Source organism: Tamandua tetradactyla, chromosome 5 (assembly GCF_023851605.1).
Source record: "Tamandua tetradactyla isolate mTamTet1 chromosome 5, mTamTet1.pri, whole genome shotgun sequence".
Lineage (NCBI taxonomy): Eukaryota > Metazoa > Chordata > Mammalia > Pilosa > Myrmecophagidae > Tamandua > Tamandua tetradactyla.
The window spans coordinates 56,277,342-56,301,434 of NC_135331.1; the positions used below are offsets into that span (position 1 = coordinate 56,277,342).

General features: G+C 39.8%; 1 protein-coding gene across 2 annotated transcripts in view; it reads left to right on the forward strand.

Moving 5' to 3' along the window:
- Positions 1-439: 439 nt before the first annotated feature.
- SCHIP1 (schwannomin interacting protein 1) overlaps positions 440-24,093 on the forward strand; it is a 173,293-nt gene continuing 149,639 nt past the window's right edge. Inside the window, exons 1-2 of one of the 2 annotated variants that reach the window (XM_077160903.1) lie at positions 440-490; positions 5,265-5,392. The gene's annotated coding sequence lies outside the window, so the exon portion shown is untranslated. The remainder of the gene's footprint in view (positions 491-5,264; positions 5,393-24,093) is intronic. The other variant, XM_077160900.1, reaches the window with a different exon arrangement.

Here is a 24,093-nt window from a genome sequence, read left to right on the forward strand (position 1 = left end):
TTTGGCCTCAGTGTCAGAAGGAAGGGGATCAGACTGCCTGTCCTATTTGAAGGTGATCAGGATAACTGGTTTCCAGGGAGCCAAAATGTGAAACAGAAGCGGAAGCCAATCCCTGTAACTGAGGAAGAAGTCTCCGTCTCCATAAAACCATTTTTGCAAGGGAGCAAGCCCATGTAAAGGGATTTCTGGTCTTTGAATAGGTCCAGCCAAACACCATTCTTGCACATTATCCAGCAGTTATTAAGCTGCCTCCTGTGTTCAGATCCTTGTGAATTGATAAACTCCAGAGTCCCCCAGAAGGTTTAAATCTCTGCGACATCAAGAGAAGGAGCTGTTTGCCCAAACAGGTTCCAAAGCAGACAAGTGAGACTGCTTTCCTTATATGGTGAAAAGCGCCCTGTCCCTTTAAGGCCAAGAGATTTGGCTGCAGACAGTCCCTGGGAAGTTTGCAGGCAGCCCCATCCTGTGTCTGATCCTTGCCGCTGTGCAGGTGAGCTCCCCTACCTTCCCTCCCCAATTTACCCTCTACAGTTGCTCCTGTGGGGGGGGGGGGTGGAAATGCAGTTATGAGAGGGCTAGGGAATTTCAGGGTCAGCAGAGATGGTGGTGTTTGGAGAAGTTTGAGTTGAAGGAAAAAACAAGGTTACTAGGGAAATGTGCAGTAATGCAGCCACTGAGGATACATCTAACTTCCAGTGGAGAGGCTGCATCAAGGTTACACAAGGCCCTAAAGCTTTCCAGGACAGGGCATGGGATAGGAATTCAGCAGGGCAAGAGGGACAGACTCTAAGTGAGATTGTGCAGGGGTAAGTTAAGACCCCTGAGTTTTGTAACCTAGTTAACTGCAAGTTTAAGCCAAATATAGCTGGGAGAAAATAATGCTTCTGCGAGTGCTCTGGGTTTTGCAGGAGCTGGAGCTACAGGACTGCCTGCAGACAGAAATTTAGATGGGGACATTTGCTACGTCTACAGGCTTGAAATGCTCCAGCCTTAACCCTTGGTGCAGCCTGGCTGGTTAGCAGGTAGTAGCGTGGGGTGAGAGTTGGGGGCGCATGTGAGGAGTATTAAATAAGACTATGATTGTGGAGATGCATCTCTAGAATCCCCACAGTACCACATGCAGAGAAAGGAGATTTCTTTTTCTAAGCTCTGTGCTGTCCACAAGCAAAGGCTGGGAGAAGTCTCCTTTAAACTGATTACTGCTCTGTCATCTACTAATTCAGCTTCCTGATTTCTTTTCATGACCTGGAGCCTCCAGTGATATTAATTTGAAATTAACTAGCAGAACTTTTTAATGGCTGAGGATTTGCAAGCTGAAGTGTGTGTCCAAGAAAGGTTGTATACAGTTGAAGTTGGACCTTTATTGATAGGATATAAAGAGGTGGGCGTAGGGGGAGAAACTTGATAATCATTTTACAATGAATCCAAAACCTTTTAACTGAGCCTGTTTATTAGCTGCAGCCCAGAGAATTCCACCCAGGGACTTACAAAGAGACATGCATGTTGGGGGGGGGGGGGGGGGGGGGCGGGGGAGGGAGATTGTCTTCATTCCTGATTGAATCTTGGGCCATTGTCATCAGAGGCCAGTGGTTTCTTTAAGTTGTTGTGGAGGGGACTGAAAACAGAGGCTAGATTAAAATTCCTTACATACTCCATGCCTTTAAAAAATACTCATTCATCTGAGTAATCACTGAAGAATTCTTTTTATGATTAACTAACAAGTGTTCTATCCATTTGTTAATGCTTTAAAAGAGAGAATGTTCATGAAATAAGATTTTGTTTCATCAGCTGGGATGTATACGTGCAAAGATTTCTCCTTTCTCCACGCTTTTGATAGATGGGCAGAGTGGTGATTATTTGCTTGCTGAATAGAAATATCTGTTTCTTGACTCTTAAAAAAATCACAAAGGACTCCACTTGGGTCTTACCCATTTAGAGATGCTGAAGTCCCAAGCAAAAAAAGTTTGCTGTGCATTCACAATGTGGAAGAGTGCAGAAAATGCACATGCTTATAATTTTGCTTCATTTTTGTATCAAGCTAAATCCAGAAAACAGTGTCAAATATAGTAATGAATGTTTCCAAGTAAAGCAAAAATCTTATTCCCAAAGCTGGAAAATCTCTAAAAGTAACATGGTGCAATTTTTTGTAAGCAAAATCAAGGCATTTTTTTAAAAAAAGGATGTGGCCTCCTGAACATTTCACACCAAAACCCCCAGTCGCAAATTGACCATACAATTTCACACAAGTTTTATCTGTGCCTCAGTTTCCTCACCATTAAAATTGCAGGTTGTTTTCTGCATTAAAATTGCAGAAAGTTTTACAACTTTCCAATGAAGTAAAAACCAATTTGACCTTGAATTAAGCAGATTAAGGTTAAATTTCCAGTCCCTCCATTTGTTCCTTAACCTTAGGCAAATTACGCAGCCAATCTGCATTGCCTTATTTGTAAAGTAACTAATTAAAACAGTTATTAGGACTAGATTTGCCCAGAACACTCAGTATAGATGTTTGGGTTTGCCAAAGCTGCCAGAATGCAATAGAAATGGATTGGCTTCTATAAAGGAGATTTATTAAGTTACAAGTTTACAGTTTTAAGGCCGTGAAAATGTCCAGATTAAGGCTCCAACAAGAGGACATCTTCTTAGAGGAAAGGCAGCTGTTATCCGGGGCTTCTCCATTACGTGAGAGGGCAAATAGCAACACCTTCTGTGCTTCCCTCCTGGCTTCTGGTTTCAAACGGCTCTCTCTAAGTATCTGTGGGTCCTCACTTACTTTCTCTGGACAAACTGTGGATTTCACGTCTTACCTTAGCATCTCCAGACATCTGAGTCCTGCTGTCATCTTCCTGCCCTCTTTGTTGGCTCTGACTTTCTTCCCTCCACCACCCTCTCCGCTTCACCACCTCCCCCACCCACTTCCATGAGCATTTTTAAGGACTTCAGTAAACTAATTAAGACCCACTTTGAATGGGCAGGGCCACATCTCCATGGACATAATCTAATCAAAGGGCCCCACCCAAGCAGTGGGTCTGCCCCACAAGATTGGGTTAGGATTAAGAGCGTGGCTTTTCTGGGGGCACATAACAGTTTCAAACCAGCACAATGGGCTCCGTAAATGTTCATTTTCATTTTGTCAACTTCTATGACTTGGGAAACTGTATTGTTCCTTAGGGGAGGAAATCAGTTTTTAAAAACAGAAACCAGCTCTGTAGCACAATTTAGAAACAGAATTCATCCATCCTTCTCCCTCTGTTCCCCCTCCAAAGAAGGACGCCCAGCTCCCTAGGAAACTTATTCCCCCCTAATTATCAGCCAGACTCGTTGTTCAGAAACTCTTAAACCAAACCCACTTTCACTTATTTTGTGTGCAGAGATCTGATGACTAGTTGGTTGTTTTCCTTTGGTATGAAAATATTTCCTGTGCTTAAAGAACAATCTTGCAACCTCAGTAAGGGTGGGTTATTCCAAAAGTCAGCTGAAAAAGTGTTTTTAAAGGAACTTATTGTTGTTGTTATTTTAAGGCATCTCTTAAAAAGTGCTTAAATAATAACTAATTGCTATTTTTCTTTAAAATCTCCCAACACATTCACATAAAGGCCTTTAAGAACACTCTTTCAGAATTTTGATCCTTTAGCTCAAATAGCCTTTCAAGCACAGGATTGCCTACTGGCAATGTGGCTGTGTGTATGATATACTCTTAAACTGAAAACTGTCTCTCTATCAGCTTAGGAAGATGGAGAGAAATGTCTGCAGCAGAAACATTCCATTGGAAATTCAAATCACAGCACATACATCCACTGGGTATCAGAAAGCTGCCTTTTTTAGAAAGCAGCCATTTTTAACTGGAGAGAGGGAAGGCCACCTTCCCCACCCCCTATAGCCCATTTTCTTTAGTCATGGATTAACACAGCCTCTGCAGGAAACTGGACTTTAGAGTCCACACATGACCATTTAAAGTTGCTGTGGGACTCTGGGCTGGTCCCTTTGTGAGTCTGAGCCTCAGTTCTACCATCTGTGTAATGGGCATGATAATAATACCTATGTACAGGGCTATGGGAAAGGCCTATACTCCATAGTCACATTAAATCCAAATGCCCAATAGATAGTCTCTAAGAAAATAGTTGGACTTTAATAAGACTTTGGTCCTACATCTTGTATGCACACTGTAGAACAATCTCCGAGCATGAGTCTGTGCCTAAGGATGTGTAAATTGAAATTTTAACAAAAATTTGTTTCATATTTAGTGGAACCAAAGAGAAATAGGTATTATTGCAATGGTAGATCTTGCTGCAGGAGTTAACTTTGAAAACAGCCCACAAATGCAGGCATGGTTTAAAATCTACTGGGTCCAGCAGGGCTTGGGATTGGTTACATTCTTTAAATGTAGTTTTTAATTTATGTGGAGGAAAGTGAGTAGCCTAGCTCGAACAGTTAGAGATTTGTACTTATCTGAAAGAGTTAAGTCTCTTGACATTCCCCACAATCCCCACCCCACCCCACCAACTATTTACCCTGAGCTTGTCAGATGCATCTAATTGCTTCCTGAAATCTCCCTGCTGGAGAAGTTTACGGGAAGTATCTAGACCAGCTTCTTGATTTCAGTCAAAGCTGCTCTTGAAACAATCAAGAACAATGATCATCTTTGTGCTGGTCTGAATCTGTGGTGGACCCCAGAAAAGCCATGCCCTTTGATCCTCATTCAATATTGCTGGGTGGGAGCATTTTGATTGTTTCCATGAACAATCCATGGTTGTTTCTCTCCACCCAATTGTGGGTGGTAACTTTTGATTAGATGATTTCCATGGAGGTGTGTCTCCACCCACTGAAGGTGGAGTTGCTTGTTGGAATCCTTTAAAAGAGGAAACATTTTGGAGAGAGTCCCTTTTTTGGTAGAGCCACGTGAAAGCCAGCAGACACCACCATGTTCGTCATGTGCCCTTCCAGCTGAGAGAGGAACACTGAACGTCGTCGGCCTTCTTGAACCAAGGTAGCTTTTCCTGGATGCCTTAAATTGGACATTTCTATAGATTTGTTTTAACTGGGACATTTTCTTGGCCTTAGAAATGTAACTAGCAACTTATTAAGGTCCCCTTTTGAAAAGCGATTCCGTTTCTGGTATGTTCCATTCTGGCAGCTAGCAAACTAGAACAATCTTCCTCTCCTGAGGAAAAGATCCTTTGAAGTTTGGTCTGTTGCCTACCTGCACTGGCTGTAGGGAAGCTCTCCCTACACCTAACCTTGTAATATAAGTCCATTTGCTCCAGGACTGTCCTGTATGCTTGTGGCAAATTGACATCCTGCCTTTGGGAAGTTGCCACTAGGCAAAGAGTGTGTGCTGTGGTCACAGCCTCTGGAAGGAGCTGACACAGCCTGATCTCTGATCAATCACCAGGTGAGTGGACATTCTTCTCCCCAATTTTATCACTTTCCTTCCTCCTGCCCCTTCCCTATCTCTATTCCAGAGGTTCCCAAACTAGACGTTTGTTAAGCTTCTGGGCTCTACCTCTAGAAGTTTTTGATCTGCAGATTTGGCCCGGGACTCAAATATTTGCAATTTCTAACAAGTTTGCGAGTAGTCTAGAAACAATGCTTTGGGAGCCCCCTTTCTAGTCCAACACTAAATATCCCCTCTAATGTTTCCAGCAACCTGCATTTCCCATCAACTCCCATGATAATACCTCTTGTACTCATGGGGGTGAAATATAGCCTTATCCTTACTGCACAAATAGTAACATGCCACTATTTGTTGATTTCTTATTGTAATAAACACAGTGCTAAGCACCTTACAATACATTATTTCAAATTCTCCCTACAATCCTACAAGTTTGGTATCATGAAACAAACTCAACCAAGATCTCTCAACAGATAAAGAGGAAACATGGCATTCAAACTCACATGGAGCCTTGAGTTGAGGATTCCCAGGAGCAATGGGAGTTCAGCAGGAGGGAGTTCTGTCATTAGCTAGGAATACCCGCCATGGGTGCAAAAGCAGAGGGTGGCAATGTGGATATTTTGCATAGATATGCCAGCCCTGCCTTGCCATGCTCTTAGGACAATTTTGTTAGGTAATACATTCAAATGAGAGATCAAATATGTCCCATAGGGGCCAATAAACTTACTTCCTTTTCCTTCTCTTTCTCTGAAAGGTGAGTCTAAGTTTTTGAGCCTGGGTTTGAGAATGTTATAATGAACTGTAAAATAGAATGACCTGCAACTGGTATGTAGAAAGCAGTAACCAGTGTGGACATTTTGCCTTAAAGTGGTGAGGATAAGAGAATTATATTAATTATAGTCATTTGTCATATGCCCTTCAATGTGACCTATTTAATGAATTGCCTGGTACTGAAATAATCCACTGTGGCTTAATAAGGAGGTAATGGCATTTCTAGTTTTGTTGTTCCCCCATCATTAATATTCAACATGGGACTTATTATTTTTAGTGTCGCAGTGTTTTGTATGAAAAATGAGTTTGATAATGCTTTTATGTTTTTTCCAAACATTTATTATGAATGTGGTTAAATGGCATATAACTTTGGGTATCTATTTAGTTCGATCAAAAAATATTAATAAATATTTATCCCCAGGCACTGGCAATATCTGCTTTCATGGAACTTACATTCTAGGAAGAAACAGAAAATGGAATATTCTAAAGAGGAGAAACAAGAAAATAAACAAGTTAACAGAAAAGAAATGGGTATAGTGATAGTGCGTATAGTGAAAGAGACTGTGTGTGTGTGTGTGTGCATACACTAGTATTGCTATTTTGGATGGGGGGGACAGGGAAGGTCTTTCTTAGGAGCTGTTATTTAAGCTAACTAAAACTTGAATGTGAAAAGGAGACAAACATAGGGAGGTCTGGGAGTGGAGCAGGCAGAGGGAACAGCCAGTGCAAAGATCCTGGGGTTGAAGGTAGTCAGGCACCAGAACAAACAGACTAATAGGGCTTGTCTCCTGTGGCAATGCCACCCCCTTCCTAGAGGATGTTTGAAGATGTGCCTGTGTGGTAGTTAGATTCAGTTGTCAACTTGGCCAGGTAAAGGTGCCTAGATCTATTGCTGTGGACATGAGCCAATGGCGTGTGAACCTCATCTGTTGCTGATTACATCTGCAGTCAGCTAGGAGGCATGCCTGCTGCAATGAATGATGTTTGATTTAATTGGTTGGTACTTAAATGAAAGAGCCCAACGTAGCACAGTCCAAGCTGCTCAGCATAGCTCAGCCCAGGCCTTTGGAGATACAGAAAGGAACCACCCCAGGGAAAGTTGTTGGAACCCAGAGGCCTGGAGAGAAGGCCAGCAGAGATCACCCTGTGCCTTTCCATGTAAGAAAGAACCTCAGTTGAAAGTTAGCTGTCTTTCCTCTGAAGAACTAATGAAATAAATCCCCCTTTATTAAAAGCCAATCCATCTCTGGTGTGTTGCATTCTGGCAGCTAGCAAACTAGAACAGCCTGTGAAGACTTGAATGCAAAATGCTAGAGTTGGGCAAGCACTACTGGCACTTAGTTGGCAGGGCCCAGGGAGGCTAAACATCTTCACTGGTTTGGATAGTCTTATACAAGACTATCGTCCTGCAAATATTAACTCTATTGACAATCTTGAAGTGCCTCTAAGGCCAGGATAAGAAGTTTGAATTTTATTTTGAATGCAATGGAAAGCTATTGGAGAGTTTTAACTACAAGAGGAATGGCATGATTTGATTTTTTATTTTCAAAAGATTATTCTGGCTATTGAATATCGAGTGAACTGTAAGGGGACAAAGATGGAAGTAGGGAAATTCAATAGGAAGCTATGTCAGTGATCCAGAATAGAAATGATGGTGCTTTGGCAAAGGCTGCTAAATAAATATAAATGTTGTTTCCCATGATACTCTTATGTCATCTTTTTTTCCTGAGAAATTTTTCAGTTTCAAAATCAGCTGAATTCCTCTATATTTATTTACGAGACTTTTTTTTCACATCAGGTTATAGAAGACCTTGGTTTTTTTCAAATCCAAGCCCTTGTCCTCTTGCTCTTTAACCTTTGCATATCCTTATGCATTTTAAGTTGTTCATTGCTCTGGAAAATAATCTGGTTGATTTAGGCTTGTAAAAAGACATGCAATTATATGTGCTTCTGGAATAACAATATGTGATTTCTTTCTGTGAAAGGTCAATTGGAATTAACCTATACATATCATCTTACAAAACTGGTACCTAATCACATGAAAAACCGGGACTAAGTCTACATTTATTCTGCTAAAATAGTAACATTAAATGAACATAAAAATCCCTTATCTTCGTTGAAGAGATTGTAGCCATTTCAGTACTAATATTACTTAGGCATTAAAGCTTACAAATAGTTTTCAGGTACATCAGCAACTTCCCCACAAAAGCAATTCAGCTTACAGAATTTTAGAGACCCCCCTTACTGCTTTCTTCTCCTTGTTACCATCTCTTCTTTCAGCAACCCCACTGTAAGCAGCTCAGAATGTCTTTGAGTGTCCCTGCAAATGTAAAATTCCACAAAGCAAACATGGGGGAACCTAGTAGTTCACCTGTAGAAGAGCCCACTTCCTACATACCAGGGGAGGGAGAAGCATCTGGAGCCCAAGCTATGCTGAAGGCAGCTGGCTTCAGACCATCCCCACACTGGTGAATGGGTTCCACCGAATGGTAGGTGCCCCAGTGGTTAGATGAGTCTTTCCCAACAGAATAGCGTGGCTTGAAGGCAAAGGAGGTTAGTTACCAGAGAAATGCTGGGGAATCAGTGCTGGGCAGGCAGGAATAACACACCACAGCCTCCAACTTAGGCTGATGGAACCAGGTTCTCACCAACCTGGATTAGACCCTCTGTATGCCTGTCTGATCAGGTGACCAAAAATGGGCAAAACCTTGTTGGTATAGTGCAGGGAAGAAGGGAGGGTCTGGATCATCCTCAATAACCAAACCAAATCTTCTTTAATTTACACCTATTACCCATTCTACACAAATCAAGCTCCCAGGAGTTAAAAAAAATCAAATGAATTCACCTTATTATAAAACCAAGGAAGAGAGGACAGTGCACGGATGATTTAGTGGTAGAATGCTCACCTGCCATGCAGGAGACCTGAGTTGGATTCCTGAACCATGCACCCCCCCCCCAAAAAAAAAAAACAAAAAACAAGGAACAGGGAAGAAGAAGCTCTGTCTTCAACTCGGAGCTACATGTGTGGTCCTGGAAGAGGAAAGCCACTTTACTGCCTTGTCGAAGGAAGAGAGCCAGAATCATACATCAGAAAGGAAAGGGTAAATGATTTGCAGTAAGAAATCCTTTCTTGGCTACTAGGTAGCCATATGAACTTGGCCAACATCACCTTCTTGGGCTTCAGAAACAAGGAGCTCTTCAAAAGTTCTCTCCAGCAATGATGTGCTCTGAGGCTATGGTTTCACTACTGAGTTCAAGATCGTCACTGTAGCCCCTAAAGCTCTTCAAAAACTCCCATTACTTATCCTCGCTCATTTTCTCTCTCTCTTCTTCTCAATCAATCACTTTTTCCATCTTGAAAATGTTCCTATATCTTTCTTTCTTTGCATGTCCATTTTTCCCTACTAGGTTTGATATTACCAGCGGATGAGCCAGGCAACAGAGGGGGAGTCTCTAAAACATTGGAAGCTACCCAAATATCACTAAAGAATGGGAGAAAAATCAAATGAGAGGCAGTTGTAGCAGAGAAGATAGTATTCAACAAATGAGTATGACTACTGAATCATTATACTGGTATTTCTTTTTAGTCTCCTGTGTTTTAGAGCAACTAGAAAGAAATACCTGAAATTGTGGAACTTAAACCACACCATACTTTAAAATTTGTTCTATAGCTACATGTTAAAATGATTTATAGCTTTTTTTTTGATTTATAGCTTTTTTGCAAGTATGTTCTATTGCACAATAAAAATATATAAAATGTATAAATAAATAAATAATTCTGGAAGCTGAATTGACTTTGTAGGGGAGGAGTTGATATACCTGAAAACTATTTGCATGGCTCCAATGCCCAAGTAAAATTAGTACTTTTGTTAGGTATTAGTAGCAGGGTCATGATTTTTTATTTTTAAAGTTTATACCTGACCCTTATTAGGTTTCAATAAGTGTTTGTTGTTGGAAGAATGGATTAGGAAGATATCAAAATAGAGAAGAATGAGCCCAAGCCAATTCAAAGCTCGAGAGCTAGCTTTCACTTAAAATAACATATTCTGCCCATAAGATACTAGACTTCTTGGAATTACAGAGAGAAAGAGGGGGGGAAGAGAAGAAATTTTAGATATTATAGCAATAATTTTCAGACACCAGTTTCTAATACCCTAGGTCTCCACTAAGATACACCAGTTTCATAAGATTTGGGGAATACTGGCTGTGCTTCTTTAAAATTGTTACATATTCCAGAAAAACCATGTTCTCTTACTCCTGATCCAACCTTGTGGGAGCAGCCAGGTTCTTCAAACTTATTTCACTATTGTAGGATGGGATATTTGATTAGGTTGTTTCCATGGAGATGTGGCATAGCCAACTGTGGGTATGACTTTTTGGTAGTTGGTTAGTTTACTGGAGAACTTTAAAAGGGGAGATATTTGGAAAAGCACAGAGGACCCTCAGACATAGACATGTGGAGATGCTTGGAATACCAACAGAGAGAGCAGATGCCTTGATGCAGATGTTTGGAAATGCAGAAGCCCCAGAAGTCATCAGGAGCTGTGAGAACCAAGAGAAGCTCGACAGAAGCCAGATCCCAGGAGATGTCACAATGTGCCTTCCCACGAGATGCTAAGCAAAAAAAACAGAGTGTGGAGACAGCCAAGGGAAGCCAAGAGAAGAAATCCAGTGTTTGCCCCAGAAAAGCTAAGAAAGGACCAGCAGACACTGGCCACATGCCTTCCCATGTGACAGAGGAAACCTGGACTCCATCCAGCCCTTTTTTGGAGTCAAGGTATCTTTATCTGGATGCCTTAGTTTGGACATTTTTAAAGCCTTAGAACTATAAGCTTGTAACTTAATAAATCCCCTTTATAAAAGCCATTCCATTTCTGGTATATTGCATTCTGGCAGCATTAGTAAACTAAACACTGGTTTTACCTAGCCTTTATGGAGAAGCTTATATTTGTAAAGAACTGGTATAAAATTGGGCATTAGAAATGCCAGGTGCCTTACTCCATGACTTGTTATTTGTCCCCAGAAAGAAAATCCAAATCAGAAAGTTAAAAAGTGTCCCCATCTTCTCTGCATACATTTTGATCCTTTCATTTATTTAAAATTCATAGCCACCATGCATCATAATTCGAATTTCTAAAGAACGTAGAAAAGGTGATATAGGATCAGACCCTCTTTGCCTATCTAATCAAGTTAACAAAAATGGATAAAGCCTTGCTGGTTATAGTGCTAGGAAGAAGGGACAGTCTGGGACAGGTAGCAGAAGGGGCCAAGAATATGGCAAATCCAAGCGTGGTCCAGTTCCAGGAGTTTGGATTTGAGGACCCTGAGATAGCATGCAGCATCAAAACTTTTTGAGCAGTGGCCAAATGTTTGATGCGTCAGATTAATCAGGGAGGTCATGTATGAGTGATTCCAGCCCGAGGAAAAGGGCCAAAAGGAAAAAAAAAAGTGCAGTTAATTGTGTCTCTTCCTAACGCCAGGCCCTCTGTGGAACTGATACTGCCACAGGTAGCTACAGCACACTGGGGCAGGAAGACATAGTCCCCAAAATGACAGAATCTCGGAATTTTGGCCCCAAGGGATATTTAATGAGTATTTTTTCAAAACGATGTCCACAAGGCAAAGAGTAGCCAATATCTCCAACTTCATCTTCATGAATGCCATGTATGGCTTATGCATCAATTTTTCTGAGACTTCTTTGCAACTTGAGTGGCAGGTGTCATGAGCTCAATTATTTTTACTTTTCTTGTCCAGTGGGTAAAGAAGCAAGTCCTAGGACCTTAATAGTGCTGTCCTGGGTATGGAGGAAGGGGTGCCACTACGATACCATAATACAACTATAGGTTTATGGGAATAATAAACTTTATTCTGGTTCATTTTGGACATACTACTTAGAGAACTAGTGAGCTTGGGTGTATCACTCTTAAAACTGGACTGCAGTAACTGGAAGAGGTGATGAAAATGTTCATATTTTCCTGCCATTGGGTTTCTATCCATCTCATCTCAGATTCCATCTCTCCTAGACTGAAATGGATTCTTAGGTCTTTTCCTAAAAAACAACTGATTTAATCTGGTCACTTTAATTGCTTATTTTAGATCTGGATTAAAAATGGGAATTAAGACAGTCAAAGTATTTGTACATATTAAGAAACTTACAAATTTGAAAAAAAATGAGCCTACTATAAATTGAAAACAACAGATCCCATTCAGAGGCCAAGCAGTTCAATAAACTGTGGTATATCCATATTGTGGAATACTACTCAGTAATGAAAAAGGAATGAACTATTGACATACTCTACAAGTTGATGAATCTCTTAGAGGATTATGCAGAGTCGAAAAAGCCTTCCCAAAAAGCTGCATATTGTGTGATTCCGTTTTTAAACATTCTGGAATGATAGAATTACAGATAGAGAACAGATTAGTACTTGCCAGAGATCAAGGAGAAGATGGAGGTAGGAGAAGTGGATGTATCTGTGAAAGAGTCTAAGGGATCCTTAGGCGATAGAAATGCCCGAATCTTGACTGTATCAATGTCAATATCCTAGTTATGATGTTATACCACATCACCACCATTTTTGCATTGGAGGCAAATTGGGTAAAGGGTATAGAGGATTCATCTATTAGTTTTTTTTTTTTCTTTCCCTGCCCTGCTCTACAGTGAGCACAGGCAAAGGCCTCTGCTGAACTCATTTATTAGTTTTTAAAACTGCCTGTAAATCTACAATTATCTCAAAATAAAAGTTTAATTAAAAAAGAGTTTAGCTATATGAATAGACATAGATGAGTCTCAAAATCACAATGTCAAACAAAAGAAACCAAAAAAATATATAAAACAGTATAACACTTTCTAAAAGTTAAAAAAGAGGGAAAACAAAGTGATAGATTGTTATATTTATTACAAGTAAAACTATAAAGATAAGGGATTAAGCTAAATTTTAGGATAGTGTTGGGGGAGGTGAGGGTAAATGGGTGGGGAAAATAATGTGATCAGGCTGGGACAGCGGAGGGCTTTCAAAAGTACCAGAATATTCTGACTTGAAATCTAAAAGTGGAGACGTGGAGAATGCTGGTGTTCGTTTTATCATTATTCATTAAATTGTATATGTTTTTATACCATGCTCTGTGTATGCTATCTATTTTTTAATAAAAAGGAAAAATTTAACTCCCTCAAAAAAGGTAAATAAAGACCCAGGTCTGAAGGAAATTGATCAAGAACTAAAAAAAAAAAGTTGTCAAAGTAAGGCCAATAAAACTTTAATTGAAAATTTAAAGCATAATCCATGGAACTAATATGGCTGTGTGTCTCTCTCTCTCTCTTTCTCGCTCACTCACTCTTCCTTCACTGCTAAAAATTTTGCTGACTGGAAAAACTTTGGGGGAGAGGAGCATTAGAACTAGAATTGCATTTGAGAGAAAATACATTTTCCCCCTACCCATCCCGCTGGCCAGGGCAGGACTGATTTAGCACACTCTTTTCCAAAGTTGAAAAATTAAAAGGAATGCCTACCTCCCTGGAAGCTAGCACGCTCATACAAGCATACAAGGCGCCAGTTAGCAGAAGCCTGTCTAACCTCAGATCGTAGGCGATGGGGCTGGTGGACACCCCTGTGTCACGTGGGCAGCTCGTCCCGCCGCCTGCTTTCCTTTAGCCGCATGTAACTGCGTGGTGGGGCTTTTCATTATGCTCTGTGCACCAGCTCAATATTTCTTATTTTGCTTCCCTCTTGACATGCTTCAAATAGCTCATTTTTCTTTAGCTGTTCCTTAGCCAAGTTTCCTGTATTTGGTTCCTTTGATCTTTCTGCTTAAATCAATCTCTTCCTCTAATTATTTTCTGTTCCACTTCTTTGAACCCCTTCCCATCGTGTCCATTTCTCACCGAGCCAGATACTTAATAAACAATCTGGATGAGGTTCAGGCAATTTCAGGTAGATGTAGCTGCTTGCCCCAGGTCATGTGGTGCCTGCTTTTTACTAAAGGCACGTGACATTTCAGAGCCTATCACTGTGCCAGGCACATGGCAATGCTAGGTCAATAAATACCAGAGTGAATGAATGGAGTGGGATCACTTGTAAATGGGCTAGACCATATTCCAACTTGCATATAATTTGCTCCGCCCCTCCCTTCCCTCCAGCTCTCTTTCTGCTTTCAGGTTTTTCTTTACTTGGTAGCTGTTATCTCATAACTAATTTCTTTGATGCTTTAGTTTACACATTTTAAATTTTAATTTCTTTTTGTTTTCTACTCGTATATTACCTCGTTGGTTTAATTCATGTCATAGGATTTTGCTAGTACCCTTGTTTACCAGATCAGCATCATATATAAATTATTCTATTTTATTTCTTTCTTCAAGTGATTGATAAACATGTTAGTATTGTCTTATTCTTAATTTTTCCTTATAAGACAATAGACTTTACTTCTATAGGTGTTAATTTTTAGTTGTTTTCTAATTAGCTTTGGTACTAATTAGATCATAGCCTGTGATTCTGGCACAGGTATGGGCTGAAAAGAATAAAGATTATTGTCTTAAAATGATAAGTCTGGAATTTGCTTCAAAATAATTTAGTGGGGGCAGAGTGAGTAGGAGGGTAAGATAAGATTGCCAGGGGGTTGTCAGTTGTTAGAGCTCAGCAATGAGTATTTGGGAGTTCCTTGTATGGTTCAATTATGTATACGCTTGTAATATTTTAAAAAGCAAGAATTGTGGATATAAAGATACAAAGTTCTGATTCCTATGAATTCTTTTAGGACTTACAGAAAGGGGATCCCTCTGTCATCCTACACCTGTCCTTGTCACTGTCCTTTCCTGGTGGCTTACCCGTTCTTCTGCATTCATTGAGTTTAGTACTTGCCCCTCCTCTTCCTTTCCTGTCAAGCTCATGTTCTCACCTGGGAGTGTGTGGCTTGTCCAGCGTTCCACATCTGCAACATTTTGTCTGCACTCCCACTCTCTTTCAGCAGCCCACTCTCTCTTAATTATACCCTAAATCATCTTTTTTTTAATGATGCAGAACTATATATGCTGATTATCTAGCATTCCTGCTGAAGCCTTCCTTTATGTTTTGATAAAGAGTTTACTTTTCCTTAACATCAGTCAATATAATTCAACTACTCCTGGCTTAAAATCCTTCAGGACGCTCTATCAAATTCACTTTCAATATCCTTCATGTCTGGTCCTCAATCCCTCTCCAGCTTTTTCTCCTATCCTCCCAAGTGTACTCTCTTTTCCAGCTTTACCAAACCTCTTCCATTTGGAGGTGACAGACCATGCTTTCTTTTTTTTTTTTTTTTTTTTTAAAGGAAAGACAGAGAGAGAGAAGGAAGGAAGGAAGGAAGAAAGGGAAACATCTCCAAACATTTTCTTGCTTTATTGTATTTTGTTTTTCCGTTTTTGTTACATGGGCTGGGGCCGGGAATCGAACCGAGGTCCTCCGGCATAGCAGGCAAGCACTTTGCCCGCTGAGCCACCGCGGCCCGCCCCAGACCATGCTTTCTTAAACCTCCAAGATTTTGACCATACTTGTTCCCACAGATGGGAATGACCTTCTGTCCTTCAGCATTGGATCAACTTCTGTTTAAACCTCAAGCATCACTTCAAGCATCACTCCTTTTGGAAAGTTTCACTCTCCACATTGAGTTAGAGGCCCCCTCTCATACTTCTTTCATAGAACTCTCTGACCATGTAATATGACCTAATAATTATGCAAACCAATTGCAATCACTGATACTCTTTGTTTCCTTTCTAAACAGTAGATTCTTTGACCTCTTTAACTCCCAGTGCCTGGCACATAGTAGACTCCTGAATAAACGAGTAACTGAATGAACAGAGGAATGGATGAATGAATAATGTTATCTCCTTAAGGTATCACCTCCTCATCCAAACTCCCTCTTCGGAGGTCTGTCTGGGTCAATGTCTTGGGACTGGGCAACTGCTCCAGTGTTTGCCTCCTAACTGCCTTCTGTAACCCACTTGACCCATCTGGCTCAGCTATAACACAATTGTCCCTGTCTCTGCTGAGTCCTTCCCATTTGGTGCTTCATTCAGATGAGCATTTCCTAGAGTGTGGTTCACAATGATTTTTAAGATACTCAGACAAATGTCTTTTTTTAATTTTTTACCTCAAAATTGTTTTTATTAGGGAAAAGTTGTAGGTTTACAGAAAAATTATGCATAGAATACAGAGTTCCCATATACCACCTTTTTAACACCTTGCATTAGTGTGATACCAGATAAACATCTTTGAATAGTGTGTTAGTTTGGAAGCTGCTGAAAGATGATATACCAGAACTGGAACGACTTTTATAAAGGGAAATGTAATAAGTTATAAGCTTACAGTTCTAAGGAAGTGTAGCTGTCCAAATTAAGGCACCAACAAGAGGTTACCTTCACTCCAAAAAGGCAGATGGGGGGCGGGCCACAGTGGCTCAGCAGGTAAGAGTGCTTGCCTGCCATGCCTGAGGACCTGGGTTCGATTCCCAGTGCCTGCCCATGTAAAAAACAAACAAACAAACAAAAAACAAAAAAAAAGGCAGATGGGTCAGGAATGACCCATCATGTGGGTAGTCACGTGATTGGCATCTGCTGGTCCCTTGCTCCTGGGTTCTGTTGCTTTGAGCCTCTATTCCTGTGGGGGTTCCTCTCTTTGCTTCACTGGGGCCGGCTTTCATCTCTTGGCTTCCCTTGGCTCTCTCCAGCTTCTGGCTTGTTTAATATCTCATGGCAATGTCTGCTGGACTCCAAGCATCTCCAAACATTCATGTCTCTGTTCTCCACCATATCCGCATCTGTGTCAGCTCTCCTCTGAAGTTTGTCCACTCTCTCTTTGCCATTTCTATCTCTCCCCAAAATATTTCCTCTTTTAAAAGATTCCAGTAAACTATCCAAGACCCACCCAGAATGGGTGGGGTCACATCTCCATCTAATCAAAGATCACACCCACAACTGGGCATGCCACATCTTCATGGAGATAATCTAATCAAGTTTCCAACCTACAGTGCTGAATAGGGACTAAAAGAAAGGGCTGTTCTCACAAGACTGGATCAGGATTAAAATAAATACATAATACTTTCAAACCAGCACACATGGTCCTGTATTTACATTCATATACATTTGGGGGGTGGAAAAACCCTAGAACATCAAATGTGCGATTTCACAGAGATTACTGTTTAGGATGAGGGTGATGTAAGTAGTGTTGTGAGAGTTCAGCTTCATAGAGTGGGTGGGAAGTGCTTAGGTATAATAATGTATGTTCTAATCCCTTGATCACAGAATCCCCAGGCATGATCAGTGGAAGGACAGACAGCCAAGGTCAGTAGCAGGAAGAACTCGGTACACTCAACCCCGCAGGTATCTCTGTTTTATTATGCAACATATTGAAACATCACCTGCCAAACCTGCAGAGTAGGTTCATGTATACTTTATTATAACAGATAAAACAATTAAATATCTTTTGAGCTTTCCGACTACATCCTCATGTGAGTTCAATTTTTAGCATGGGTTAGTATCAAAGCCAACAGATTTGTCTCATTGACGTGGCCCCTCCTCTTTGTCTGAAGCTATCAATTAGAATATGCAGCTATTCCGATCAAAACAGTTCCATCCTTCTCGATAAGAAACTCATCTTCAGCTATACATGTTATAAGTCAATTTCATTTATTACTTCTATTTACTTTGTTTGGCATTTTCAGTTTTTAAAGGTTCAATAGCATTGTTAGCATAGAATTTATCGTATTTCATCCAATCTAATATGCCACTGATGTATAAAACATATCACTACTTTATGTGCCACTAAGAACAATAAGTACCTTGCCAATTATAATTGTGAGACTCCACTGATTGTAAGATGCACCTCCAATTTCAGAGATATTAAAATTGTAAAGAAGAGTGTTTTAAAATTGATGAGATAGAGCATGTATATGCACTTTCCTTCCATTTCGGCATATGATACTTATGTTCCATTTACAGCAGCAATATAACACTACTTTTAAAAGTGTCCTTTTTGATGAATTCATTAAAAATGAACTTATTTTAAAAGTTTTCTTTTTAATTTAATTTAATTGAAAACTGAATTGATTTAAAATATGTGTATATAATGGCAGAATCCTGGAGGTGGTACTCAAGTGCTTGTGACTTGGCTTAGACACTGTCCCTTGACCCCATGTCCAGCTCGGACCCTGCTCATGGCATTCCTACCCTGCTGTACTGCACCCATGGGACAGAGCCCTGCCTTCCCCACCAAATATGGGAGATGAGTATGTCTATGCTCAGCTCAATGAATGGCTATAATTCACCTAAGTCATTTTCTGAGAGTGAAAAGAAATTCCTAGGTAATAGCAATTTTTAGAGATATTGGAATATCTATATTTATTTCCTTTATTTCATTCTGCTGTGTTTTACTTTGAACCCATTCTCCAGGAAGGAAAGACTAGAAAAAGAACTTTACTAATAATGGCTAACTAAATACTAAACACTCTGCTTTAGTGATTATCCAACCCAAGAATGGTCTCCATTGTTTTTCATAAGAGGTTTACCAATTGAAAATAATTATGGCTAACTTGAAACAAAACATATTTCATTGGTGGGTGGTGCGACAGTGGGGCAGAATTCTCACCTGCCATGCCAGAGATCTGAGTTCGAATTCCCAGTAACTGCCCATGCAAAAACGACAACAACAATAACAAAAAAACACATATTTCATTGGAAAAGTACATGTAGTAGTTAATTTCCTGCTTTCAGAATGGGAAAACCGAAGAGAGAATAATTTTAGATGGAGTTGGGAAGAGCTGCTAAGTCTCCACTGGGAAATGCTGTGCTTTTCTGGACCATCTCACTGACTATTGCAATGGATTTGTGTTGGGTGTGCTCTCAGCTCCCACCCTGAGCCAGCTCAGCTCCTTAGACCGGTAGGCTCCGGGTGCAACAGTTTCCAGAGAGTCATGCATTGTCCTTTGATTTACTCGGCGCTTTTCTTGAAGGTTATTGTGAATCATTAACCCAATGCAGTAGAGCAGGAGTCTCACAAGTCATATAGGCTCCACTGCCTGCGCACAGACTGTTTTCACAAACTTAATTTTGAAGGTTTTAATATAGGTGTAATTGAGAAGATGAATTGGACACACATGCATATCCTAATAAAAGTATTCTTTGGAGTCAGCAAATATTCACATCATATTAAGCATCAATGAACCTATTACAGTACAATAAAATGTAAAGGTCTAATAACATAAGATTATTTACAGGTTATTAGTTATTAGTGTGATTTTAAAATGTAATCAGTAACAATTAGCAAAATTGATAATATTAAAGATGCAACTGTTTCCACTCACAAGTACTAATAATACTAACAAAATGATTCTATAGTATTGCCAATTGAAAGCTAAACCTCTTCCCAGACTTTGTTTATCCTTGTGGGCATTCTTGTTTGTCAGATCATTGCTGCATACTTTTATAAGAACTCTTTGCTCTTATTCATAGAAAGTATCGACATCATACACTCAGTTGTGAAACTTATCATACAATAGAATAAAATGAGAAGAGTAACCCAGTCTAGTACCTTTCTCCCAGCAGCTCTACTGGTGGAAAAAAAAGCCAACTATACAGAGGACATAGAACTATCTGGACTTGATATCTTAGGCCAGGTTCTCTAGAAGTGCAGGTGGTTTATTGAGATAAACCTGAAAGGGATAAACCTGTAAGGTAGTGAGAGAAGCAGAATAGGGAGGGGGGAAATGCCAAGTAGGAATATGGAATCACGTCATCTAGCCCTGGCCTGATGGGGTGGCAGGATAAATTGCACCATACACAACAGTGGCGAACGCTTCCCAGACTGTACTCACAGGAGCTCAGGGTGGCAGGAGAATGGCCAGTGATGGGCCAATAGCCCGACTACTTTTGGTGATAGGGATAATAGGTGAGAAAGAGGGGAAATCAAGGAAGGCTCCCAGGTTTGTGGCATCAGCGACTGAGTGGATTGTTGTATACACCAGCCCCACATTCATAATGCTAAAAATCTAAGATGATAGAAGAAATATTCTAAGAATCTTCATCTTACAAAAAATTTTCCTTTAGCTTCTACTTTTTGAGGCTAAAAATACCAACTCCTTGAAATATTTTCATAGGACTTATCTTCCATTAAAAATATGTAAGCTTCTTTTTAAAAAATATTGTTGTTTTAGACCCTTTCCATTTATTCTGCTTCCTGTTGCATAGAGCCAACCTCATTCTAGTACCCCAATATAGGCAAGATATAATAAACATTACTTGCTTAGGCACAAATTCCCAATATTATGTTAGTGTTCTAGTTTGCTAGCTGCTGGAATGTGATATACCAGAAACGGAACAACTTTTAAAAAGGGGAATTTATTAAGTTGCAAGTTTACAATTCAAGGCTGTGAAAATGTCCAAATTAAATCGAGGCTATGGAAACATCCAAATTCAGGCACCAATAAGAGGTTACCTTTACTCAAGAAAGGCTGATGACGTTCAGGGTTTCTCTCTCAGCCGGAAGGTCACATGTTGATGTCTGCTAGTTTTCTCTCTAAGCTTCTTGTTTCATGAAGTTTCCCCAGGGGCATTTTCCTTCTTCATCTCCAAAGGTCTCTGGCTGTGTTGGCTGAAAAGCTTTTTCCAAAATGGTTTCCTCTTAAAGGACTCCAGTAAGCAACCCCACCTTGACAGGGTGGAGACACACCTCCACGGAAACCGTCTAAAATCAAAAGTTACCACCCACAATTGGGTGGGTCACATCTCCAAGAAACAATCAAAAAGCTCCCACCCAGTAATATTGAATGAGGATTAAAGAACTTGGATTTTCTGGGGTACGCAACAGGTTCAAAACAGCACAGTTAGCTTTTTATTAAAAAGTAGTTTTGCATTCATTGCCCTTGTGTATTTATTCATCTTTCAGTCCAGGAGCCAGAAAACTGTGGCCCATAGCCAAATTGGGTAGCCTGTTTTTGTATGGCCTGGGAGCTAAGAGTGTGTGTTTGTTTGTTTGTTTTTGTTTTTAAAGGGTTGGTTAAAAAAAAAAAAACCAGATGCAAAGAGAAGTATTCAACAAAGACTGTACAGCTCTCAAAGTTGAAAATATTTAATATTGACCCTTTACAAAAAAAGCTTGTCATTTAGTCCATTATGATCCCCAACTTTTTTTTTTCAGAAGTGGTGGTGACTCAATCTACTTTTTGAAAGAAAGTCTTATATTCAAAAACTTTAAAGTAGCAGGTGATCCATGAAACAACAAAATTGTTTGTTTTACAAAAGGATTCATCACGGAATTTATATATATATATTAATTCTAGCTTATCTAAACAATTATTTGTAATATAATTCCTCAGCAGAGTTTCAGAATCATTCACATTAAGTAAAATAAATATGCATAATTTATTTATGCATAAATAAGCTCATGCATATTTTTCTATTTCATAAAAACATCACTATCCACCTTGCGATTGTTATAGAGAAACTGAAAAATATGAACAGATAAAGATAGAAATTACTTGCAGTCTTACCGTCCACAGTTAACCACTGATTTTTTCCAGCCAGATAGCCATCTAATTTTTTTAATGTGGTCACTTTGTACATATATTATCATTATCATACCCTTTTCTATTTATTTAATGTCATCACCTTTAACAACATTTTATTGGCTGCATTTATTCAACAAAATGAATATGTCAAAATTTATAAATATCATCCTGTGTTTTTTGACATTTAGGTTAAAGCTAATTTTTCACTATTGTAAATGCCACAGTGAGCATCTCTATGCATAAATCTAGATTTTCATTTCTGGGCCTTTAGGCTGAGTTGTTAGAAGAATAACTACTGCCCCACCCCTCTCCCACCCCCAGCTCTGTTTCCCATCTCCTTTACAAATTCATCTTCTTCCCCTGGATTTATAAATGCTGGAGTTCCAAGACACTTGTCCTTCTCCTTTCACTCTCCATATACATCTCCAGACGATGACACTCACACCCAAGGTTTTAAATACCATCTATCTGCTGTGATTCCCATATTTACCTTTCCAGCCCCAAATTGAGCTCCAGATCTATATATCCAAATACCTACTTGTCATCTCCACTTGTATGTCTTCTACCCTCTCCAATATGTAATGTCCAACCAAGATTCAACGTCTTCCCTCTTTCTCATCCCCTATCAAAACCACTGCCAATAACATTGCCCATTTCAGTAAAGAGACACCATCTTCTAAGTTGCTTCTGATACAAACCTGGAGACCATCAGTGACATCTCTCTCTCTCTCTCACCACCCATCGTGTATTTAGCTACCAGGTCCTGTTCATACTTGAATAGAAAATATTTCTATTTTTCTCCATGTCCCCAACTTCCACCCAAATCACAGTCACCTCTCTCCTCAACTATGTACTTGCTTCTTAACTGATCTTTCAGCATCTACTCTTGTCCTGCTCCTCCATCCCCTCTTCAGTCATCTACTATGCAGAGTTTCCAAAAATGACAGTCTGCTATTATAACCCTTAGGGGCTGTTTGGATAAAGATCATAACGGCAACCCCTCCTCATCTCTCTCCCTCTTCTTGCTGCTTTTCCTCTTACTCTAACCCAGTGGTTTTCTTTCAGTTACTCAAATGTGCTAGGCTTCTTCCACAAAATGTCAAAACCTTTGTTCAAGGTGTTCTTTCTTCCTGCGATATGCTTCTCCCCCTCTTCAGCCAGTCAGCCCATTTCCTGCCCCTGCCCTATGCTCTCTCAGCATCATATAAGTCTTCTTTTTTGGTACTTATTGCAAGCTGCTATCTAAAAAATTGTAATTTTTGAATATTTTTTTCCTGTACTGTTTGTTGCTCCAATAGACTGTAAGCTCCATGATGGAAAATTGTGTTTGTTTCTAAACAAACTTTTGCTAAAATATATCCCAGTACCTGGCCTGTAAAGTGTACTCAATATGTGCTTGTTGAATTAATCACAGGTCATGGGGTCTAAATGTTGTGAAAACTTTTAAAACATGTCAAATTGCATTCCAAGTTTCTATCTGTCAATTTATAAATCCCACCAGCAGTACATGAGACTGTTCCTTTGATCATACCCATCCTGGCACTGAGTATTGTAGTTTTAAAAAATGTTTAAATATTTTGACAGGCGAAACATTACCTCATTCTCATTGAAATTGCATTTCCACGATTACTAGTGAAGTTTAACATTCTTCACATATTTAACAGCCTCTTATTTATTTTCTGTGATTTCTCAATTCATGGCATACTGCTTTTATTGAACAATTTTTGTTGGGATATTTGAAAGTTTGTTTAGATTAATTATCTTTCTACCTCCAAAAGAATGCCACCAAACCTACTTACTTTGATCTGAAGGTTTGAGCAGATTTGCAAATACTCCTCCCACGGTTTCTGTTTGATCATTGATAATTCTCCCTTACCTTGGGTGATCACATGATTTGTCATGTAAACTGGGACACTTTGAGAGTGAAGGGGAATGTCATTAATAATTATGTTAGGACAACAGGTATAAATCAAGACTGTCCTGGGCAGGCCAAGATGTGTGGTCTCCCTAACCTTAGCACTGCCCTTTTATTTTCAGGCAGACTTAGAACTCTGGACATCTAGAGCTGAAAGCAGAGGTCTAAGTAGGGGTCCAGGGATGAAGTGATGATGGAGCATGCTTTTTGTTTTGAATTTTAATTTGGATGCTCTTCTAGTTTGCTAGCTGATGGAATGCGATATACTAGAAGCAGAATGGCTTTTAAAAGAAGGAATTTATTACGTTTCAAGTTTACAGTTCTAAGGCCGTGAAAATGTCCAAATTAAAGCAAGTCTATAAAAAATGTCCAAATTAAGGCACCAACAAGAGGTTACCCTCACTCTAGAAAGGTCAATGAAGTACAGGATTTCTCTCTCAATTGGAAAGGCACATGGAGACATTTGCTAGCTTTCTCTCTAGGCTTC